A 25255-nucleotide genomic window follows, 5' to 3' on the forward strand; every position below is an offset into this window, starting at 1 on the left:
TTGTCCAAGCTTCTTCCTGAGCCTCGTTCCTCGCCGCTTGCCTGGGAGGCCTCGGGGCACCAGAAAGAGCAGAGCGCCGCCACCGTCTCAGCCACGTTCGCTGTGGCAGGGTCCTGGGATGTCAGGGCAGAGGCGGCCCTGGAGAGGCAGCCCCTGCGTCTCCACACTGCTCTGTGGTGTTTTCAAATATCTGAGAGAAATGAGGACAGTAAGGACACTGAGTGCAGCTTTGATTAAACTAAGTTTATTCCTTTTAAAGGAATTCATTAATACTGAGATTCTGCTCTCTCTGCTTTGCTTTGGGGGAGATGGTGTCAATGTTCTTCATAATGGAATCACAGTGGTTGTAGATGCTAAGCTTTTTCCTTGGCTTGTTTTAGTTGCCACACTAAGAAAAATGATCCTCCCATGGAAGTCCCTATTGTCACGGGGTTCCGCCGTCTGAGAGCACGGGAACTCCTCCAATCCTCGTTTCACGGAATGGAAGTGAGGCCCACAGCAGGGAAGTGATGTGCCCAAGGTCACAGAGCTAGTCTGTGGCAAACCAGTCCTGGAACCTGGGAGCTCTGAGGCCTGGGCTCCCCTCCCACCCTGCTCTGAGACACGGGTGTGACATGAAGGCCTTGTTCTAGCAGCACTGTGATTGGGCGAGACCATTCGTGACTCATGAAAATGCATGAGAAGAATACAGGTCTCCAGTTGACATGAGATGCCGAAGGGGTCCCGCAAGGCTAGGCCTGTTCCCAGCGTTTAAGGAGCCCGGCGTTCTGTCTCCTGCCTCCTGCATTCACTACTGGGCACTGCTGTGTTTCTCCCCTTCGCCAGCTAGCAAGGCCTTGATTTGCTCTCAGTTACTTTGGGGATGGACAAGACAATCCTCATGCAATGAGGGCAAAAATGCAGGATTGGGAAAAAAAAGACTATTCTTTGAGTAGTTAATCTAAAATATTTACAGACAACATTTGGAGTAACTCCTTAAATGAATCCATATGTCTAAGTAAAATCTCAAATGTGCATCATACATGCAGACACATATAGGTCTAAATTTCTAAAACTACTATGCATATGAAAATTATCATCATATTTGTATGTGTTTCAAAATGTTACTTTATCAATTTCTATTCATGCCTCCATACAATGGGAAATATATTACTTTGAAGAAAAGCTTACTATTTAGAGAAATGTTACTCCTTAAATAGATGCTTGTTAGGTTTCTGATGGTATTTGTACATAGAATTAGCTAAAGATAGTGTTTCTTACAGTGGTGAATATGGAAAAATTAGTAGCCAGTGACATATGTACTCATGACGTTTGTACATTATTTGGAAATAATGCTATTATTCAACAAAATGTTTAGACCTTTAGAAACAATGATAGAAATGATACATTACCATGAAAAAAAAACGCAGGATCAGCCAAACTTGAACATTTCTCTACAAAATCACATGGGAGAAAGTCCGTGTATAGAGGAGCTCTTGGAGATTATCACAATGTCTCCCATCTTCCTCAAAAGCCTTAATCAAGTGACTTGCTTACGAAAGTATTGATGGATGGACAGGACTGAACTGCAACCTGCCTGATGTAGCAGCTGCCACTATGTTGATCTGTGAGTGACCAGAGGGGCTCAGGGGCAGGAGCACATTGGCATTTTTCATGGTTCCTCAGAATGAGGGATAAGAGTTTCTGCACTCCTAACTGGAGGATTGCAACAAGGAAAGGAATTTATACATTTTTGACAAGTAAATGTAATAGTAAGACATATTTGGAAGAAAAAATACAAATGAAGAAAACTACATGAAGTCTGGAAACTTACAGACTTTTTGAAAAATAATATATAATACACATTATATATATACTTATATTTATGTATGTAAGTATGTACATGTACATGGGGGGTGTTTGCATTCATGGTATATGTGTGTATTCATTTGGATCACCAGCAGAAACTTGAAAAGCTCCTGCACAGGCCCACACATCACAGGTACTGTGCATATTTAACCAGGGCAGTGTTGAGTGGAGTGGTGGTCACGGCTGATGAGCTGGGGAAGCTGAGATCGCTGAGGAGGCAGAGGATTTTAATGCCCACTTAAGGGCCCCAATAATTCTTTCCTCTTGGCTTCATGCCCACACGTAACCAACAGGATTTTGATAAAATGACCATGTGTGACATTTAAGACTAGGTTATAAAAAGGCATTGTACCTCTTTTCTACCTTGCTCTCCTAGATAACTCACTCTGGGGGAAGCCACTGTCACTTTGTGCCACTCAACAGCCATAGGGAAAAGGACACCTGGCAAGGAATAAGGAACCAAAGCCTTCTGCTGGCAGCCATCGAGAAGAGGGCAGCCAACTTGGAGTCAGGTCCTCCGGCCCCAGTCAAGCCTTCAGATGACTGCAGCTCCAGTCAACAACATGACTGGTCTGGGACATCCTGAGCCATACATAACTAATCAAGATGCATTGATAGAGACACATTTCACATTACCATAAAATACACTCATCTAAAGTACACAATTCAATGGTTGTTAGTATATCTAGAGTTGTCCAAACATTAACACCATCTAATTTTGGAACATTTTCATCACTCTTGAAACAGACCCTGTACCCATTGCCAGACACACCCATATTCCCATCCTCCCCACCCAGCCCTAGGAAAACACTAATTACTTTTTATTTCTGTAGATTTGCCTACTCTGGACACTTCATATCAACAGAATCATACAAGATGTGACATTTTGTGTCTTAGCTTCTGTTACTTAACATAATAATTTGAAGATTTATTATGTGGTAGCATGTATCAGAACTTAATTCCCTCTTGTGACCAAATAATATTTCAATACATGGATAAATCACAGTTTGTTGATCCATTCATCAGCTGATGGACATTTGGGTTATTTCCATTTTTTGGTTTTTATGAATAATGCTGCTGTGAACATTCATGTACAAGTTTTTGTGCAGACATATGTTTTCATTTCTCTTGGGTAAATACTTAGAAGTAGAATTGCTGGGTCATATGGTAACTGTATGTAACCTTTTGAGGAACTGCCAGGCTGTTTTCCAAAGCAGGTGCACCATTTCGTATCTACACCAGTAGTGTATTTCAAACTCTTCACATCCTCACCAACACTTTAGTACTATCCATCTTTTAATTAAAGCATCCTTACAGGTATGAAGTGATATCTCATTGTAATCATGATTTTCATTTTCTTGATGGTTTTTCATGTTGAGCATCTTTTCATATGCTTTTTTGGTCATTTGTAATAGCTTCCTTGGAAAATTTTCTATTCAGATCCTTTGGCCATTTTTAAAATTAGGTTACCTATCTTTTTATTCTTGAGTCTTAAGAATTCTTAATATGATACAAGTGCCATGTCAGATACAAGATTTGCAAGTATATTCTTTATTTTGTAGGTTGTCTTTTCATTTTCTTGATAGTATTATTTGAGCACAAAAGCTTTTAGTTTTAGTGTATTTCAATTTATCTTACAAAAATTTATTCCTGTTTTCCTTGAAGCATTTTATAGTTTTATGTCTTTGTTCCATTTTGAGTTAATTTTTGTATATGGCATGAGGTAAGGGTCCAGCTTCACTCTTTTGGATGTAGTTACCTAGTTGTCCTAGCGCCATTTGTTGAAAAGGCTGTTCTTTCCCCATTTGAATGGTCTTGACACCCAAATGACACAAATCATTTCCTGTAAATATGTAGGCTTATTTTCAGACTCTAAATTCTATTCCATTGATCTATACGTCTGTCTTTATGCCAGTACCACACTGTCTTGATTATTGCTGCTTTTAGTCAGTTTTGAAATAGGGAAATATGTGTCCTCCAATTTTTTTCTTCTTTTTCAAAGCAATAGATTATCTCAGTTTTTAGTTTATCTGGGAATATCTTTATTTCACCTTTTAAAAGATAGTTTTGCTGAACATGAAATTCTTGATTCACAGGGTTGTTTTTTTCATTATATTTTTATCATTTCATTTCATTACATTTGGTTTCCATTGTTTTTGACAAGATCTCAGCTTGTTGAGAATTAAGTCAATCATTCCATTTAGGGTTCCCTTGCATAAGATGAGTCATTTCCTTTTGTGGCTTTCAAGATTGTCCCTTTCTTTACTGTTGGCTTTCCACATTTTGACTATGATGTGTCTGAGTGTGGTTCTCTGCTCTAATCTACTCAGAGTTAATTTAGCTCCTTGGGTGTATAGACTCTTTTCAGCAAATTTGGGAAGTTTTCAGCTTTATTTCTTTGAATGTTTTTTCAGTTCCTTTCTAACTATCCTCTTCTTTTAGTGCACCTATTATGCATATGTTGATGTGCATACAGGTGTTCCACCTTTCCCTGAGGCTCAATTTATTTCTTTTTCATTTTCCTGTCTCTTTGTTCTTCCCAACGCATACTTCCTACTTATCTACCTTCCAAGTTGTTTATTCTTTCTTCTATCAGCTCAGATCTATGGCTGGGTCCCTCTAGTGAATTTTATTTCAATTATTATACTTTTCAACTCTAGAATTTCCATTTGGTCCTATTTTGTAATTTTTATCTTTTTGTTTCTATTTTCTATTAGGGGAGACATCATAATTATACCTTCTTTTAGATCTTTCAACATGGTCTCTTTAGTTCTTTGAATGTACTTACAATAGCTGCTTTGAAGTTCTTGTCTGTTTATGCCCAACATCTAGACCCCTTAAAGGAAGTTTCTATCACCTACTTTTTTTTTCTTGTGTGTAGGCTACTCTTTTCTGTTTCTTTGCATGTCTCATAATTTTCATTGAAAACTGGACCTTTTAGGTAATGTACTGTAGCAACTATGCATACTAATTTTCCTCCTTCTGAGGATTATTTATTTAGTGACTTGACTAATTCAGTGAAGTCTATCTTCCTTGCACTCTGATGCAGCTTCTGATGTTTCTGCTCAAACTTTTCTCCCTTAATTTTATCTTTGATCTTGGCTTCCTGCAGGTCCCCCTGGGTCAGCATAGGTCATCAGTGAGCCTCTGATTGGTTGTGTTTAAGCTCCCTGAACCAGTAAGGTTTTCAGCTTTTCCCATGGGTCTGTATGTGGCTTGGAGACTTTTTCACTTTAAGGAGTTTACAAGTTTTCCTCACTTTTAATCAGGGACTAGTAGCCCAGACCTGTCTCTACTCACTCTTTGGAGGACTCTGTCTTGGACATGCAAGCAGAATTCCTGGCCGCCAGGGGTGACTGCAGATTGACCTGAGCTCTCTTTGTCTATTTCCTTGGCCTCTCATTCAGCTTCTTGATAGACTGCCTATTGGTGTCACACCCAGCTATTAGCCTCCACTAATTGCTAGTTGATCACTCCATTGTTTCATTGTTTTCACTAATGACTCTGGGCATAAATTGCTCTGCAGTCTGATCCAGTGAAAGTAGAGCCCCTTACCAGGCTATTGCCAGTCTTGACACTTACTCCAACCTTTCCCTGGGCAGAATATCTGTGCTTTGGAGTCAGGGAGGTGAAGGAATGGGGAAATATTTCTTCATGAGCTGCACCAACTGGATCCTCCTTCCCAAGCAGGAGTTGTGGGCGGCAGGTGGAACTTGTCTGTATTCACCAGCTGCCAAATCTGCATGGAACAGGAGGAAGCTGAAGGAGCTTCCCTCGGCTGCTAAACTCCCTCAGGGCGATTCTCCCACAAACCAGTTGCTGTAAGAAAATGGGAACAACGCTTTTTACCAGTCCCACCCATGTTCTTTCTCTATGGGGGGTAGGAAAACAGGCACTGCCCCTTGGTTGCTAGCACTCATTTAGTGCAGGGCTTCTGCAGTGTGGGGCTGTGGGACATGGGATCTGTCACCACCCACTGGTGGCTGAATCACTGGAAACAGCTCTTCTACCCCAGGAGCTGCCCAACCCTCCAGAGTAGCTCTTGTGCTGCACTGCACTGTGGGGAATAGGCTCAACTCAAAAGCGCCTCCCACTTTTCCTGCTGTGTTTCAGTAGGTTTTGCTGAATATATGTTTCTCAATTTGTTGTAGGCATTTTGCTCAACTCCAGAGATTTCGGATGACTGTCACTGTCTTTGCTAATTTTGACCAGTTCAAGAGATGTCTGTCTCTCTCAGGGAGAGCTGTCCTCAAGCTCTTCCCACTGCCGTTTTGCTTCAAAATATCTTTTTAAGTGAATAAAAAAAAACCCTCGAGGAAAAACAGTATTGTTATGCCGTGATTTGTTTAAGAGAGGAAGGAGAGGATAATACATGTATTTGTTCATATTCATAGAATGTCTTTGCAAGGATACACAGGCTCTAGAAACCATTCTTGGGCTCTGGGTTGAAGAGCAGAAAGGAGAGGAGATACGAGTGGGTAAAAAACTTGTCACAGAATATCCTGTTGTAATTTTTGCATTTTGAATCCTGAAAATGTATTATCCGTTAAAACATAAAGCTAAGTGAATTTAAACTGAATCTTTTCAAAACTGCAGTAATATCCTAACTGCCAGGAGCCTGATTCTCAAGGAGGAAATCAGGGACTTCAAGGTGTATCATGAATACGATTCTTTTTAATAGGCAAACAGAAGAGTAATTAATAAAATGGAGCCACACTATTTACACTTAAATAAAGAGATCATCCTCGCCGGGGCAGAGCTGGCCTCTGCGCTCTGCAGTTTGTCCTCCTTGAGAGAGAAACACCTGTCATGAAAGGAAAAATGGAAGGACTCCAAATCAGGAGAAATGAAAGGACTCCAAATCAGGACAGCTGCAACTTTATATAAGTTCTAGTCAATCGTCATGACTTGCACGATCGATACCTGATTGAATTTTTAAAAATAAGAATTAAAAAAAAACATTTTGTAAGACAACAGGGTCGTAATTTCAACCCTTCCCTTTCAGAAAGCTCTCTGACTTGTGCCAGGAGCCGAGTGATCTATTCCAAGCGTCCCCCTCCAAAAAAACCCCACAAACTCTATTTCTCTAGAATAGTTAGTGTTGACTTGCATTGCTCCAAATATAATTTTTATGAGGCCATTTTTGGACAATATAGTAGGATATGCAATAATTAATCCATTTCCTGTTCAGGAACATGAGAATATCTTTTAATTTGGTCTAATAAAAACAATATTAAGATGCCCACCCTGATAACTAAGTCTTTAGAAATATCTACAACTATATATATTTTTTAAATGTTCTAGAAGCTGAATTGGGACAACAGATGAACAGATACTAAGGATTTTTAATACATATTGCCCAATTACCTTCTGCACTATATTGAATTTTCGAAAGACAGTCACATTATCGTCTCTCATCCTACACACTCTTCTGCAGTGTGAACGTGTGCCTCCCCCATCAAAAGGTGAGGTTTGTTTCTCTGCCCCCAAGGGTGGGCCCTGTGACTGGTTGGACTAATACAATATGGTGGAAGTAATGCTGCGCCACGGATGGTGCTTCCAACTGACTTGCCTTTCTTCCTGCTTCTCACAATACTTGCTCTCAGTGCCTCGGGTCTCTGCTTGCTATCGTGCTGCGAGAAGCCAACCTACATGCAGAAGCCATGAGGTGGCGCTTCCGCTGGCACTCCACCCTGAGCTCCCAGGCCCAGCCAGTGCCACCTGGAGCGTGTGAGTGAGCCGTCTTGGATGTTCCAGCCAGAGGAACCCCGGAGGACTCCAGCCCCGGCAGACAGCAGGCACAGCAGAGCCACTGGCTAAGTGCAGGAGAGCCCTAAGGAGTAATAAAATAGCTCTTAAATGTTGTTTTAAGCCACACAGTTTGGCTTAATGTGCTTATCCACCTGGAAGTTTCCTAAACCCCATCGTTTAGGAGGTTTTATGGAGGTTTCATTACACAGGCATGATTGATTTAATCACTGGCCATTGGTGATTGAAAATCAGCAGCCCTCACCTCTCCCCAGAGGTTAGAGGGTAGGGTTGAAAGTGCCGATTGGTTCTTCCAGCTGCCAGCCCCATCCTAAAGCTGTCTAGGGACCACCAAGGGTCTCCTCACTAACATTAACTCTGGGCTGGTGAAGCAGCCGATTCTGAATAAGACACTTACCATTCAGGAAATTCTAGGCATCTTAGGACTTCTATGCCTGGAACTGGGGCCAAAGACCAAATATCATATTTCTTCTTATACCACAGCGCCATATAAATATCTGCCTAAACCAGTGACTTCCAGACTTGTTTATTCATGACCCTGATTACATCTTACATTGTAACCAAGTACACTAACACCACACACACATATATATGTACGTGTACATACAACGCTGAACCCAGAATTCTGGGAAATTATGCTCACCTTTACCATATGCAATATATTCTTTTTTTTTTGAGAGGGCATCTCTCATATTTATTGATTAAATGGTTGTTAACAACAATAAAATTCTGTATAGGAGAGTCAATGCTCAATGCACAATCATTAATCCACCCCAAGCCTAATTCTCGTCAGTCTACAATCTTCTGAAGCATAATGAACAAGTTCTTACATGGTGAACGAATTCTTACATAGTGAATGAGTTCTTACATGGTGAACAGTACAAGGGCATTCATCCCAGAAACTTTTGGTTTTGATCACGCATTATGAACTATAAACAATCAGGTCAAATATTCATTTGATTTTTATACTTGATTTATATGTGGATCCCACATTTCTCCCTTTATTATTATTATTATTTTTATTTTTAATAAAATGCTGAAGTGGTAGGTAGATGCAAGATAAAGGTAGAAAACATAGTTTAGTGCTGTAAGAGAGCAAATGTAGATGATCAGGTGTGTGCCTGTAGACTATGTGTTAATCCAAGCTAGACAAGGGCAGCAAAACATCCATGGATGCAGAAGATTTCTCTCAGAACAGGGGGGTGAGGTTCTAAGCCTCACCACTGTTGATCCCCAATTTCTCACCTGATGGCCCCCCTGTGACTGTGCCTGTCTTAGGTTGCTCCTCCCTTGAGGAATCTTACCCGTCTCTGGCTAACCAGTCATCTCCCGGGGCCATACAGGGAAATGTAAAGTTGGTAAGTGAGAGAGAAGCCATATTGTTTGAAAAGGTTAGCTTTTTACTTCTTTGCAGATTTATGCCCTGTGGCTTCTATGCCCAGCATTTGTCTTGAGGTATCTTTACCACTTGGAGGAATTATGATACTCGGTAAATTCGATATGAGGCATGAATTCTATTTAAGGGTTGTAATTAGGAAGGAAGAAGAAAAGCTATAGAGGTAGCAGATGGAAGAAAACATGGGAGGATTGATTATTTCTTTGACTTATCTTCTTGTAGAGTAACTTAAGCATGTATAGGTTTTAAACTACTAATTAAATTGCACACACACATTAACATAATAGGAATACAGTTACATAACCAAAGCAGATCTATAATTGCCAGACATCTCCAGTGAAGCCAAGAAAACCAGTTAGGCACCCTAGGCATTTGTGAAAATTTGTCTATGATATGATGGATATTGTCCAACTGTACTTGAACAGTTTGAGAGAAATTAGACAAATTAAAACAACCCATTCCTGGGAACTGTTCACATCCCATATGTTCTTTTAACAGTAAATAGTATGTAGTTGTAAGATTTTGGAGCACTACAACTTGCACTTCTCTTAATTCTTGGTTGAGTTCCAACAGTATAGATCCAGTCAAATTTGTTGTTTTACTGTATGCACAGGCCAGCTTAAGATATCTCCTTCTTCATTCCAATGGCAAGTCCAGAAACCAGTGGAATGGATGCAGCTACAACTGCAGCATCGCCTAGATCTTTGTTGAGGTTTTTTGATGATCATCTTCTGGTATGACTCTTCCAGAGAGGGCTGATGTTGGAAGTTCTTCTTCATATCGTATCTTAGTTCATTTTCTGGGTAGCCAAATTAGGCTTTGATCCTCTGTATAAACACAAACAGACCCTTTGCCCACACTTTGATATGCCCTTTATACCATTGTGTAGAACTCATTGGAGGTCACCACACAGGAACTGCTTTTTTTTTTTTAAGAGAAAGGAATATTATCAGAAAAGTGTACCTCCATAGCCGATTATCTGACACCTTTTAAGTGATCAAAATTAAGGATATTTAAAGCATGCATTAATCGTTGATTTACAGTTAGTTTTATCCTATCAAAGAGTAATCCCCCTTTTCTTTTCTTTTTTTTTAAATCTTTAATCTACACTTACATGAAGAATATTATGTTTACTAGGCTCTCCCCTATTCCAGGTCCCCCCTATAAACCACTTTACAGTCACTGTCCATCAGCATAGCAAAATGTTGTAGAATCACTACTTGTCTTCTCTGTGTTGTACAGCCCTCCCCTTTCTCCCTCCCCCCCATGCATGCTAATCTTAATACCCCCTTTCTTCTTCCCCCCACTTATCACTCCCTACCCACCCATCCTCCCCAATCCCTTCCCCTTTGGTACCTGTTAGTCCATTCTTGGGTTCTGTAATTCCACTGCTGTTTTGTTCCTTCAGTTTTTCCTTTGTTCTTATACTCCACAGATGAGTGAAATCATCTGGTATTTCTCTTTCTCCACTTGGCTTATTTCACTGAGCATAATATCCTCTAGCTCCATCAATGTTGCTGCAAATGGTAGGATTTGCCCTCTTCTTATGGCTGAGTAGTATTCCATTGTGTATATGTACCACATCTTCTTTATGCATTCATCTACCGATGGACATTTAGGTTGCTTCCAATTCTTGGCTATTGTAAATAGTACTGCAATAAACATAGGGGTGCATCTGTCTTTCTCAGACTTGATTGCTGCATTCTTAGGGTAAATTCCCCCTTCGCGAGGCGCTGGGTTCTCGCAGGTGTGGATGTGGTCTGGATGTTGTCCTGTGTCCTCTGGTCTCTATTTTAGGAAGAGTTGTCTTTGTTATATTTTCATAGATATATGTGGTTTTGGGAGATTTCTGCTGCTCTATTCATGCCACCATCTTGGCTCCGCCTGCAATATATTCTTATATTTTCAATTTGATTCCATTCCATTCTTACTCCATTTCACCTTAACCCGTGAAGCTGATTTCTCACATCACCAGTGTGTCTCAAGACACATTTTGAAAGACCGCGCTATCAATAGCCAAGATTCATTACAACTCCTCTCTGAGACTTTATGAAGAAGAGAGAGCAGGGAAAGGTGCAAACATGTAGAGCAAGAGAACACCGATCCGTCTCAGCCATCCAGGTATAAGGTAGAATGAGAACAGGTGGGGGCAGAGGGGACTGCAGCCCTCAGATGGGCCCCTCCTCACAGAGCTGCTGAACGCATGGTTTCCAGGCGGTCACTTGCGTCGGGGACCCAACGTGGTGCCTGGGGATCCTCTCAGTCCCGTGCCTGCCCTCAGGTTGTACCTGAGCACCTGTGGCCCCCGCCGTCAGGCCCATCTCTGCCCTGAGAACTCCGCCTAGTCCCAAGGAGGCCAGCTGCACAGCCTGGATGACCTTGCCACCTGACACCGAGAGCTGGCAGGCTGACCACTGCAGAGATCTCCATCCAGAGATGTGGACAGAGGCAAAAAAAGGCCTTGTTGCAGCACAGAAAGGGATTCTGGCGAGAAGGAACAAATATGTTCAAGAAAGAATGGTGAAGGGCTTATTCTTAGAGATGTCATCTCCAAACTTGTGAGCTTGAAGACAGATGTTTTCTGTTACTCTAGGGAAGCATATGGCTTTTACACTTTCTTTATTCTTCCTGGGGTTAAACTGCTGTGGCATCATCTCACTTCTAGTGGGCTGTGTCTCACATTTGTGCACTTACCAATGGGCCTGCTCACTGGTGGGTTTATAGAGCCTGAATCACTTCAAGCCTGCCAGAGACCTGCTGCCCCATGCAGGACAGACGGAAGTAGGGGTGTAGCTGGAGTATGAATTCAGTCAATTCACAGAGCCTGAGAATTAGTGAAGCAATAGGTATTAAGAAAAAAAATCCTAACCTAACTGTCCTGGAATATTGTTTAACCTCGGTTTACTTGCCTTCTTTAGAGCTTATATATTTTAAGTGATATTTATTGGGTTTTCCTTTTTGTGTGATAAATATTAACACATGGTTATTATAGAGAACTTTTAGAAGACAGAAAAGGAAACAAATCATCATCATTGTACTACTTGAGAAGACCACTGTTACTATGTGTGTACTTGATAGGTACTTTCATCATTATATATGCAATTTTGTAATCTGCCTTTTAAATGTATGATTATATTCAAGCATTTTCCCTATCTTGTCTTCAAAAACATCCCACAAAATATTTTCATCTCAACTTCTCCCTCTTCATTCTTTTAAAAAATATATGTACACTCCACATATGTCTTCAAAATATATTATTCAGATTTGGGAGATGCATTTTCCCAGCATTCTAGGTTTTACAAATTAGTATCCTCAGTAATGACAAGCCAAAGTAAATACAGGCTTGTCTTTTACTTTTCCAAAATTGCTTTGAGATTAGGCTTTCTCTCCATGATGGCAGCATTTCTTATGCATTCATTTATGGTAATTTAGATGTGCATTTATACATCCTGGGAAAGAGGCTGAGAATCTTCCCTACTTTTAAAAAAGTTGAAAGTCTGCTACTCTAAACACTGACTTATTTAGAAGGGGGAAGGTAGCCAAGTAAGTCTCTTTTCCAATCAAGTAATGGTGGGGTTAGGTTTCTCTCCAGGTCCATGAAAACACCATTTATAATGCGCCTAACCCTGAGCCACGGCCTCCCTGAACTTATGGACAGAGGGCTCTGGAACCTTCCATAACATCTGCAAAAAGGGAATTCTTTTGGACTCAGCTGATTTTACTGGAGGAAGAGATTTAATTTCATTTTGGGGCTAGGAAGCTGGAGAGGGGAGGAACTTTTTTAAATTATAAATCTGCTCTCTCCCAACACAACCTCTCTTGTGTGCATACAACCTTCTTATTTTTTTCAGGAAGATTAAAACCTACCCCCCACCCAGCCACACCTCGTTTGCTTTTTCCAAGAGCCGATTGGAAGCCTGGTGTGGTGGCCAAGCCTTGGTCCCTAGCTCACCCACAAATGACAAAAATCCACACCTACTTCCGTCTGCTCAAAAATTGCACCCCTCCCAGTCTTTCCTTTTCATGATGTGATAAACTGAAAATTTCTCATTTCTAGCATCCCTCCCTTCTCCCCAGCACCCCAGCCACCTCTAAGTGTAAAGACAGCTTTACCCGTGTCTTTCCAACATGAGGAAACAAGGGCAGCCTTGAACAAGAGGCCATAAGGCCACTAAGTCCCTCTGAGCCATTTTACAGTACCCAGCAGAAGGCTGTCAGGGGAGAATAAAATGCCATTCCAACCAGGCCTTTGTGTGGCTCCAGTGAGTGTGTTGAATGAGGCAGTAAGAGCTTTGGGGTTTTTACCTGAGCGAGACAAAGTGACATGAGATAAATTCCTTCCACGCTTCTGTGGATGCCTGGGAACAAGAGCCCTGGGCTGCCTTTGAAAGCCAGTGCAGAGCAATCTCCTCCTCCGGAGGGTGTTCTTATCTGACTGGCGATGCAGGATGGGGAGTTTCCTCTGTCAGGGTCAGCACTGGGGCCCCAAGAAGGGACGAGTTGGAAAAGGCTGTCTGCAAGGTGGAAAGGGGGCCCAGAACTGCCAGCATTCCGCACACAAGACCCTGCCTGCTTCGGGATCCTGGTGACTGGGATGCGGATACGGCTGCGTGTCCTTGTAGCGCCCTCCTGGACAGCAGTTAGCCTAGGGGCCTGTTCTCCTCCCAACGCTGACCTCGGGTTCAGTGTCACCAGCCTTTGCCATCTCCTCTGGGCATCTGTCAAGCCCAGCCAGACCCAGGGTCTCATCAGCTGCCAGCCTACAGCCTTCAAATTTAAGAAATGCAAATATTTAACCTGGAGATAAGGGCTTTGGTTTAGTTTGACGTCAGCTGAGTTTTCCCTTATTAAGGAAGTGAAAGATTTTTAGGACAGCACATATATGATGGTATCAGCCATCAGATGTCACTGATAAGATCTGATGCTTGAGGGCACAAAGCGACAGAATTAAACACTTTGATCTTCCAAGCCTCCTTCCGTCCTCACCATCATTCCCTCTTGCTCCACCGTCCCTGTGCCAAATACTATTGGGTCAGACGGTCATTTTGATCTGTGTTATTCCACAGAGAGTCAAATCTCCAGTCCCCGGAAAGTCTGAAGAAGCCAAGACTAATCTAAACCACAATTGTAAGTAACTAGCAAAAAAAAAGAAAAAGGAAATGAGATCAAACTTGAAACATTTTCTTTAGGACACAAATGTGTGTTTGTGTTTTCTCTTTTCCTTCCTCATTGTGTATGATTTCATATCACAAAAATTTCTGTTACCGGTCAGGTCCAGCTCTGCTCTTGCAAGGCCCCAGGGCAGTGCTGGGAAGGCGACCCCCCGCAGGCCTGCTGCAGGACACATGGACACGCTGGAGGTCTTTGAAAGGAAAGGAGCGACACACAGCAGCAATTCACCGGAGAATTCCACTTTATTAGGGAAAGGTGCTGGGTTATATAGGAAGGGGCATAGGGTGATTGTGGTGTTACTTCTACGGGGCTGGGGGCTGCTGGCTAGGTGCTGGGATTGGGAGGGGGGCAAGAGGTGATTGGGCTTCAGGTGGTGCCAACGGGAACCGAGGACCCCCGAAGAGAATCCGGAAGTTTGCCATCTTACTGGTGGGGGCCCTTCAGTCTTCACCTTAGGTAAGCCTGAGTCACACGCGCTCCTCAAAAAAGTCCCGCCAGATCCCTACCCAGGAGGCTCAGCTCGGACCTCCGGGTGATTCTAATACAGACCAGGGGGGCGATCTTTGAGAAACGCTGGGCAGGTGAGAGGAAAACCTTTGCCTTTAGCAGTCTGTTGACCTTGGGGACAACAGGAAGGGCGCTGGGGGAGCAAGAGGGAGCCTGAGAAGTGGAGGCAGTAAGCATAGGTGTCTCTTTAAAGAAGTTTGGGAAAGGAAGGGAAGAAATTGAACAACAGCTAGTGGTGGATGAGGGAGGGAAGGAAGATACTGTATACTTCTTTTTTTTTTTTAATTTTAAAGAATGGAAATATTTCAGTGCACTTGAATGCTGAGATGAAATGGCCAACGGTGAGAGGAGAGTGAAGACGGCAGGAGACTGGAAGCCAGGCCCCAGCGGAGGTAAGGAGGTTCAAGATCCCATGCACCCCCATGTGTATTTATACAATAAATACAAATTACTTTTGTATCATGCAAAATAAACATAAAAAATATTTTAAAGCCTATGGGTAAAATTGTAACATTTCCAGATTATTTTGCCTGGCTTTGGTGCATTTGCATATCCTCAGGGGTGGAGAGAAGTTCATCGCCATGTCAATGGGTCATTACCTGGGCAACCTAGGGGGCGTCTGAACCTGAGAGGTTAAGGGGAGGGGCTGGCTTGTTGCTGGCTTGCTTCCAGAGCAGGGGAGAGAGATGGCGCTGGACTGCAGTTTGTAAGCAATAAATGAGTTTTAAACTTTATTTCTCCCTTTGACTGATTTCAGGTTTTAGAGGGATTTTGCCCCGGGATTTCCTCTCCCTGGACTTACAAAGCCCTTTAACATGGCCTAGTGCTAAACCACCAACGGGCTCTGCAGAGAAGGAAAGCAAGTTATCCTGGGAGTTTGAGGCAATCTGTTTGAGATAAGAGCAAATAGATGGATAGCATCATGTCAAGTTTTATAAGAGTGTTGCTTGGTAGTTTGGTCTTTCTTGAAATACCGAAGGAGGGACATAGGATTTAGAGAGAAAATATGTCATGGAAAGGTCCAGTTGTCAGGGCCCAAATACTAGGCCCTGACAGTGGTCTATAGATGTTCAGGAGTAACTTACTCTCTCTTCTCACCAAAAGGTGGACAGTAGAACCCTTACCCCTCATGGCTGCTGTCTGACCCTCCTATTAAAAACATTCTGCAATGTTAGACTATAATTTATTTGAGGCCAATGACCCAGTGATTTTCATGGATGATATCTCACAAAGCACTAGGCTGTGTTAAAGGGTTTTAAAACATTTTTATGTTTATTTTGCATTACATAAAACTCATTTGTATTTATTGTATAAATATATGTTATTATTCCAGAAAATTCAGAAAATACAGACAAGTAGAAAAGGGGAAAAGTCACTCAGTCCTACCCTACACGATGACTACTTTTAAGACTTGGGTGCTGTGTTTCCTAACCTCTAGGCTGGTCCTGATAATCCATGCCTTCCAGGACACACACCCTATGGAATCCCCTCCCTTACGGAATCAGGGCTGGCCCTGCGTGACCAACAGAATATGGCGAACGTGACCATGGGAGACTTCTGAGGCTAGGTCATAAAAGACATTGCAGCTTCCAACTGTAACTGGGGTTTCTCGACAACAACACTATTAACGTATTGGACCAGATAATTCTTTACATAAGGGGCTGACCTGTGTACTGTAAGATGTTTAGTAGTATCCTTGGTCTCTACCTATTAGATACCAGTGGTACCTTGTGCTCAGTTATAAAAATCAAAAATGTCTCTAGACATTGCTAAATGTCTCTAGGGTCTCTAGGGTCAGGGGGAAAAAACTGCCCCCAGTTGAGGGCCATCAACCTAGAGTCTTGATTTGCTAGCTCTTGGGGAAACAAATCACCAACCATGCTGATACGGTGTGTGACAACAGCACTGTGGAGAGGAGCCCAGAAGAGGAACAGAGGCCCCCCAGTCAACAGCCAGTGCCAACCTGCTATCACTGTAGGGACCACCTGGACAGTCATGCAAGCCACCAGATGGCTGTGGGCTTGGCCAAAAATTGACCGCAAACTTCGTGGGAGCCACAGAGGCCCAGCCTGGACCATGCCCAAATTCTTAACTCATGGAAACCAGGGCAGATAATAAATAATGACTATGTTTTAAAAGCCACTAAGTGTCAGAGGGACTTAGCTGATATCTCTATTTAGCAATTATTCTTTAAGTTTGAATACCAAGCACATTTAAAGTAGATATGCAAATCCATTTTCTTTCCTTGAGAACATTCCCCTAGGGTGTGGGTCAAAGAGCAAAAATGAAGATGGGCATGATTTGTTTACTTGTGGCAGAAAACTATCATGTAAAATTAAATTATTCATAGTATTTCAATTAAAGGATAAAACATATGTTACAAACACTGGACCCTGAAGTGTGTGCTGGAGTGAGATGCTGGCCCCAAAGTGGGTCTCTGCTATCATGCTCAAATTTTGGAGAACCAAGCTCCTGTCTCTGAAACAATGGGATCATAATTTTTAGGAATGTGCCCTTCTTTGCCTGGCCATGGCTGCAGAAGAATTAATAAGGCACTTTAGAGGGTCTCAGGCCCTTGCGCAGTCATATGTCATGAAGTGAACCGAGGAGCGATAGCAGTGAGTCCCTGCTGACTCAGACGGCTTCCAACTGGGTCTCGCCCTCCTCCTCGGGTACAAAGAGACCGTGAGTGCCATTTACCCTTTACAAAACCAATCCATTGTGTCTTTCCTAAACAGACCGAATGTACTGCTTCACAGCGAAGTACTTAGAAACCCAAATGGCTCAGTCCCCAGAGCCACAACTCAGAGGCCCCGCTCCTGCCACCCTGATGCGCTGGTCCTAAGCTCTTGGGCCAGTTTTTTGGTCCTGAGGTTTTGTCAAGGCAGCCTGGGGATTTTGCTTTTACTGTGTGTTTTATGTACTATTATCATTGGACCAATGGATTACATTTGCTATAGCTCTCTCTTTTAGCTACAATGGGCTTCAAAGGGCTATTCAGGTTTGGTTTTTAATATTGTCAACAAAAACATATTATTCTACTTTTTACTACTGTTGACAAATATATATTATGCTATTTTTTTCCTGTGGTCTCCAGATAATATGAATTATTCCATTAGTGAATCATCTTTAGAATTATTAAGTCCAATCATCCAGTTCTAGAAATATAAATGTCATGCCAGTGGCTATGCTGAAAATGTATTAGGGAAGAGATACTGGAAACTGGGAAGCAAAGAACTACATATTTTCATTTCCTTGGTTTGGTTTTAAAGTTCTTTTAGCCAACAGATCACCGAATATTTATTTGAGGCTAAAGGACAGGAAGGGGAGTAAGAAAACTCTTGCCGGCCCTGTTATGAGCCAGGCACCCTGCCAGACTGCATTTTCTCATTTCGCCCCACTAAGGAGGGAGGGAGGTTCTCCCCAGTTTCAGATGAGCAAAATGAGGCAGTGAGCACTCTAGCAACTTGTCTAGACTTCTAAGGTTGATGCAGGATTTGACAGGACGTCTGCCTGAGACCTAACCACTCTGCTAAACCAAACACATGACATTTCCCTCTGTGTCCGCTAGAATTGTTGATTACAAATAACAGAAAACAACTCGGACAAAGACATGCAAAGAGGAATTTGTTGGAGGGAAAGGGGTTGGTGGAAGTGGGGGAGCACAGGGGTGTGGCTCAGACCCAGGAGAAGACTGAAGGACCAAGCCTGGGAACCAGTAGAAAAAAGGGACTCTGAAATGCCAAGACACCCCCAACAGCCTCCCTGGGGTGGGGAGCCAGGCCTGCTGCCTGTGTTGCTGAATATGACCCAGGCCTTTGTCTCGCCTTCACAGATTCCCAGAGAGCACACGTGACTGGCCGAGCTGACGGCTCCTGCTCAGCGGGTGGGTACATCTCAACCTCTCAACCGGAAGAGGGGCGATCCGGCCCTTTCAGCTTCTGTGCTGGGAGAGAGAACTCTGAATGTACCCTCCTGCCAAGACCTCGGGTAGTAGGGCAGAATCAGAGTTGCAGTGTAAACATGACAAGTCTAACTGGGATTAATGTATCTTCCTGGCCACAACACGCACTATGCGAGGTGGAACTGTACCTGTCACGGTATCCCCCCAAGTCCATACACCATGAGTGTCCCGGTAAATGTTTCTTGAATGAATGAATTTTGTCCACTGTTTCTCCCACTACTTTATTTGTTGACATTACACCTACAGTTCTGGACAAATCAGACTTACTTAGCTCTATTTATGACTTAAAATATTATGAACAGGGAGGAAGAAACCTCCCTAGTGTCCTTGGCAGTATTGGGACCCATTACCATTCACTGAATAAATGGTGAAGCTCAGGATCAACCTTACAAGTTACTTTCCTTGACAAGGTTCACAAATCATATTTCTTTTTTTTATTAAATGTAATGTATCATTAAAATTAAATCATTGTTTAAAACATTTCATGTGTATCCTCACCATTTTGCATATTACCATTAATGCTTTCTCCAATACATAAATATTTAGCATAGTTATTTATCAGAGTGTACATATCTTTTTTTTCCCTAAGATATTATACTGTTTTATGTTTCAAAGTAGACTACATAATTACAATTTTAATGGTGGCATAACATTCCACGATCTTGATTGTGCGATGATTTACTAAGCCATTTCCTTATTTTTGGACATCTGGTTTGTATGAATCAGACTTTTAACAAGATATGACTTCCGAGAAGATCTAGAATATTGTCAACAGATGGCTTATGAAAGTGATTTTGGCATTTTAGTACATCTACTGATGATTCTGCAGTAAAGAAAATTTAAGGACTGCTCACGAATTGGCTGGTGATGTGGGAGTTACATCTACATACAAGTAGAATTTAAGGTGAATAAAACTGAACAGGATGATATGAATTTGATGTAGGTGAGAAGGAAACTTGCCAAATAAACCCAGGAACAAAATGGAGCCAGATACACAGAAAAAGATATTTTAGTGGCATTACTCAACATGTTAGAATTTTCATGCCCTGAGAGTTTCTCTACTTAATCGTGATTCTATTTAATCTTGAAATGTTGGTGTTAGAGAGTGTTCTCCAGACCTTATATCCCTATACTGCTGAGTCTATCTTCAGTTTCCCCAGAAGATTATTTGAATTCCATACTCCTAGATTAAAGCAACAATTTTTGGAGTGAAAGATGGGAATGGAAAGTGGCAGAATGAGGCATTTTCCTTAGTTAGAGAGAAATTGAGGAATTCCTAGGGTGAATTTTGACTCTGGGGATACCAGGGGTTTATGAAAATACCTTGAACAGAAAAAGAAAAAAGGAAAGAACTATTTCCATAGGATGCACTTTTACTAAGAAGAAATAAAAGAATATGTAATGCTGTCTGAGGTTATAAGGGGCTGAAGCTGGCCTTTTATAAGAGCCAGACTCTCACCCCTACCCACACTGTTCCTAGTTAAGCAATGGGGCAAATTCCACCTCCCTGGAATGTCGTAACAGTTGGAGTACCAAACTGGAAAATCATTCGCATTGATTTGGCTTTGATCTGAACAAACATTTCTTCCTTTTTCTTCCCTCCCTTCACTGTTCCACTGTGGCTTTGCACCAACTTGAAAATTCACCCAAACTGTTACACAACAGGAAGATTCTATCGGGTGGAAAATAGTTTTCATAGGCCACGTCTTTCCTCTGAGACAGACAGTGGTGGCCTGGGTGACAGCACAAAACCCAAGGCCTAGTTCTGAGCAGGGTAATGCCCTGTGTCATCCTTGGTTCTTTTAAATGTCCCTTGGAGTATGTGTCTATAATAGAAAATGCATCTTTATTCCTCAGACTTTATGTGTCGTTTAAATGGCAGTTAATCTGCAACCCCTATGTTAAGGAAGTGATCAAACTCAGTCACTCAGATGGATATATTTAGTTATATATTAGTATATATTTAATTATGTATCAGTAATTATTTGAGGAATAAACTGACTATTAGATTATAAAGGTTTCTGAGAAAAAAATTAATATATACACCATTATTCTATAGTAATGACAAGTGTAAAACTGACCTAATTTCTGTTGATTCACTTACTCATTCGGCAGGTATTTACTGTGTTCAGGCCAAGGGAATGAAGCAGGAAACAAGAGGCCAAGGTCGCTGCTCTCACGGAGCTCCCATTCTTGTTTCCAGAGATGGATAATAAACAAATAAGTAGATAAATTACCAAGAGAATTACATATTTTTTATATTAAAAGATATTTTAATAGAGACTTAACATTATTCTGTCTGGTCCTTTGGAAATCCTGGAAGTGGATAGAGAAGAGATTACCGTATTACTTTTTAAAGTTTTATTTTGAAGTAGTTTCCAATGACTTAAAATATAAGAACAGTACAAAGAACTCTCTTCACCTTGATTCCCCAACTTTAATATATATTATTACCACTTATGTAATTCATTTCTAATAATTATTATTACTGCGTTGTTTCATACCTTCTCTTTTCTCTGATAGATGGATAGATGACAGATCAATGGATTGATAGATAGATGATAGGTAATCAACGATAGATAATAGATGAATAGACAAATAGATGATAATAAAATTGGATAGATGATAGATAAATTATGATAATGATAGATGATAGGTAGATAAACAGACAATTGATGGATAGCTAGGTGATAGATCTGGATAGATAAGTCTTTCTAACATCCTGCCCCAGCACCCCTAAGTACTCTATCACGTGACTCCTGGAAACAAGGATGCACTCCCACACCTCCGGCACACGACTCTCCAAGTCAGGGGAGCCCACTGACACAGCACAGCCGTCCACTCCACACACCTTGTTCAGACATTGCCAGCTGTCTCTTCCCTCCCCTGTGCAGGCTTCTGGGCAGGGCGTCGTGTCGACTTGTCAGTCCCGTCTCTCGCCTGGGAAGCTCCCAGTCTCTCTTTGCCCCTCGTGTCCTTGACCGTCTGCAGGAGCACAGGCCCTTCACTGCGTGGCCCCACCAGCAGGGGCATCCCTGGAATGATGCTGCGCGCTTCTTTCACAGCGCATCAGGAGGCTTGCGTTCCTGACTGTCCCACCTGCGCTGGCGTTCCCTTGATCACCCCATCGAGCTGCGTCTGCATTTTCCCCCTTGCATTTGATTAGTATTTTGTGTGGAGACAAATCGATCTTTTGCCAATATCCTGTTTCCCCTCCAACCTCCACCCACAAGTGATCCACAAATGTATCAATCAACTACTACAGTTACTGTGGCCTAAGAGTAATTACGTATTTCCATCATTCCTTCCACACTTATTAACTGACATTCTACCTTGAGGAAGAGCTTTCCCTTCTCTTCATTTATTTATTCATTTGCTTATTCTCACCAGCAGGGACTCGTGGATTTCTATCTCATACCATGGGTTGTGATGCAATTATTTATTTTGATACTTATTCTAAAATCAGCCACTGCAGATTCCCTTCAAGCTGGTTCTTGTGACTTTCAGACATGTTCCCATCATTCTTGGGTGCTTCCTTACTTTCTGGCACAAAAGACTTCCCAGGCTCATCCGATACTTTCCCTACCCCAGCCCTGGAATCAGTCCCATTTCTCCAACTGAGACCTGGGTGCTAGTAGTGCCTGTTCCTCTTTCAGGCCCATCCAGCTGACAGAGGTCAGAAATACGTGTACGTGCATCTCCGTGCGCGCGCACACACACACACACACACACACACACATAAACATGCAGACATACATTCACACATACAATTTCTATATTTAACTCTATGTGTACACACACACACAAACCTAAGTATATACCAATATTTAAATTTTCAATCCAATACCTCATGGTTCATCCTGTTCCTATTGGTAAGCCCTCCTCAGCCCTACAGGATGGAGAATCCTGGGCAAGTGGGGGGACCAGTTTAGGTTGGTTGGCCAGGGAAGGCCTCTCTGAGGAAGTGAGCCTCAATGACAAGAAGTGGTAGAAGAGGATTCTGGGAAGAGGGGGTGGCAAGGCGACACCTCAGGAATGAGCAGCCCAGCATGCTCAGGAACCAAAGTGGGGCAGCTGGGGTGACTGCCAGCACAGAGGACGGGCAGTCCGTGGGTTGTGCCTGGTGAGTAGGGAGGCGCTGGCAGTTGCTAAGGAGAAGTGCGACCTGATTTGGTTTACCTGTCTACACCATCACTTGGGCCGCTGTGTGCAGGACGGGCTGTGGGAGTACAGGAATGGATGTGGAGCAGACAGGTGGGTGGCAGCCCGTTTCCCCCGTCCCCCAGGCCATGGACCAGCTGCTGCCATGTCCTGAATTCCAACTCCACAAACTCAGATGCCTGATTAAATTGATGATGCTCATCTGCTCAGTCACCGGGCAGTTCAGCTTCTGTTCTTCACGAGATGCTGCCAGGTGACATGGGAGACTTGGTTGCCTGGGGATCTACATCCAGCTCCCTCTCCAGGCTCCTGGTCCAGTACATGCTTCTTTAGCCATAAACAACTGTGCACACCTTGGGGATATATGACCCTTTGAAGACTGAATCTGGGACAAAGCCCCCCGGCTGTGTCTCTGGTCAGAGTACGCCAGCTTCTGGATGTATCACCCCCACAGTCTGGTGAGAGCTCAGCTGATGCTCCAGTTTGACCCTTTCATCTTATGGGTGCTGAATCCAGACACCACGGGGCTGGTCACAGACAGGGCCCCCACCACCCTCTCGAGCTCTCCCATCTCAGCCATCTCCCTTGTCCTTGGTGCGCATCTTTACGAAGATGTACAATTAAAATGCACACCTAGCCCCATGAGGAGAAAAGATCTGTCCCTGTGGATCTATACTTGGAAGAGTTAGTGTAATATATTAAAGTATTTATTAAAACCCATGCCTTTGTCTCATTTGAGAGGTGACTGTTTTATATTTAATCAAAATAAAACGAGGTCATTGGCACCTTGACTCCCACACAATGCTTCCCTCTCATCTTGGCCTCTACCCCATCCTCCACACCAGCAGAGAAGCCCCTGCGATGTCAGCAAAGAGCAGACATGGGGGATGTGCCACAGCAGACACCTGGTGGACCAGCCCAGGGACCAGAGGGTTTCATCTGCTGCTGCTATCTACCGAATTACAGCTCCTATGGGTCAGGAATCCAAGCACAAGGTAGCAGGGTCCCTGGACGTCTCCCCAAGGCTGAAATCAAGGTGCTGACCAGGGGCTGCAAGCTCCCCGAGACCCAGGGCTCAGTCCCAGCTCACTGGTTACTGCTAAAATTCCAGTCCTTGGAATTGTCTGAGTGAGGCCCTAGAGCTCCTAGAGGCCAGCCCTGTCCCCTGCTCTGTGTTCCTCCCCACAATATGGTAGAATTTCTAGGCCAACAAGAGAGCTGCTGCTTCAAATCTCTCTTCTCAGCAGGTCCTCTTTTAAAGGCCTTACCTGGTTAGGTCAAACCCACCCAAAATAATCTTCCTCTTAATGAATTCCAAGTCAACTGATTAGGGACCTTACTCACATTTGAAAAAAATAGAATCCCCTTATCATACAAGTATCTTAATGACAGAAGTGGGATACCATCACATTCACAAGCCCAACCTACATTCAACAGGAGATTGTATAGAACATGTGCCTGGGGGGAAGGAATCATGGGCCATCTGAGAATTCTACTTACCTGATTACCTTCTCCCCAGCTTTTAAAAATTCATTTTCTTAGTGTGGTAAAATACACATAACATTTTAACAGTGTAGTGGCATTAAGTGCATTCAGATTGCTGTACTATCATCCCCACTACCCATCTCCAGGGCTGTTTCGTCTTGCAAAACTGAAACTCCATACCTGTTAAACCCCAGCCCCTCATTCCTCTCCCCCAGCGCCTGGCAACCACCGCACCCCCCCACAGTTTCTCATACATTTGTGTTCTCAAATGCAAGTCATGGCAGGGGCAGAACTGGGTAAGACTAAAGATTTTCCTATCTCACTTCAAAGGCTTGCAAATGTATCGGAGCTTCATTTCTAGTGCGACACACTTAAATATGCATCAAGCTACTTGTGTAGCTTGCTCCCCCTGGGCTGTGACTGCAACTCCATATGGTCCCTTTACTGGGCAGAATAAAGAGTCAGATGATGAAAATAGAGCACACTGCCTGATCCCATATTCCCACAGCCTCAAGTTTTGCAGTGAAAGCAAAACTTCTCACAAAGACAGCAGTATGCACTTTTTTTTTGATTTGGGAAAGGAACTGAGTCCAGACCAAAAAAGCAACCTCATGGCTCTTTCGCGTCTCAATTTCCCCGCTAATGAGGTATCAGAAGTCTTTTTTTTTTTTAAGTTCCCACATAGACAGAAGTAGCATCCTAAAATAATCTGCAGTGGTTTTAATACTATGAGTATTATAGTCTCAAACTGCACAATAACAGACAAATCTTCAGTTTTTTTGAAGCTTCCCTACTCATAAATCTGTCATCATTTAATAGAGTAATTAATGAATGTGACTTTGACTCTAAGGTCTCTAATTGAAGCAGTGGGTCATGGGTAAAAACCTGCTTTCTACCTTGAAGTCCTAGGCACAGCTGTGTGTAAATATACAAGAATTTTGCTCCCTTCAGTT

At 42.7% G+C, this 25255-nt stretch overlaps 1 long non-coding RNA gene across 2 annotated transcripts; it reads left to right on the forward strand.

Annotated features, from left to right (window-relative positions):
• The first annotated feature begins 13891 nt into the window (after window positions 1-13891).
• LOC108410276 (uncharacterized) lies at window positions 13892-19153 on the forward strand. Of its 2 annotated transcripts, none has more exons than XR_012126406.1 (4): window positions 13892-14140; window positions 14286-14766; window positions 14986-15084; window positions 18528-19153. It is a non-coding gene; the product is annotated as an uncharacterized lncRNA (long non-coding RNA). The 2 variants fall into 2 exon arrangements; XR_012126407.1 differs by having other exon boundaries at window positions 14286-14641; window positions 18528-19152.
• Window positions 19154-25255: the final 6102 nt, after the last annotated feature.

This window comes from Manis javanica, chromosome 16 (assembly GCF_040802235.1).
Source record: "Manis javanica isolate MJ-LG chromosome 16, MJ_LKY, whole genome shotgun sequence".
Lineage (NCBI taxonomy): Eukaryota > Metazoa > Chordata > Mammalia > Pholidota > Manidae > Manis > Manis javanica.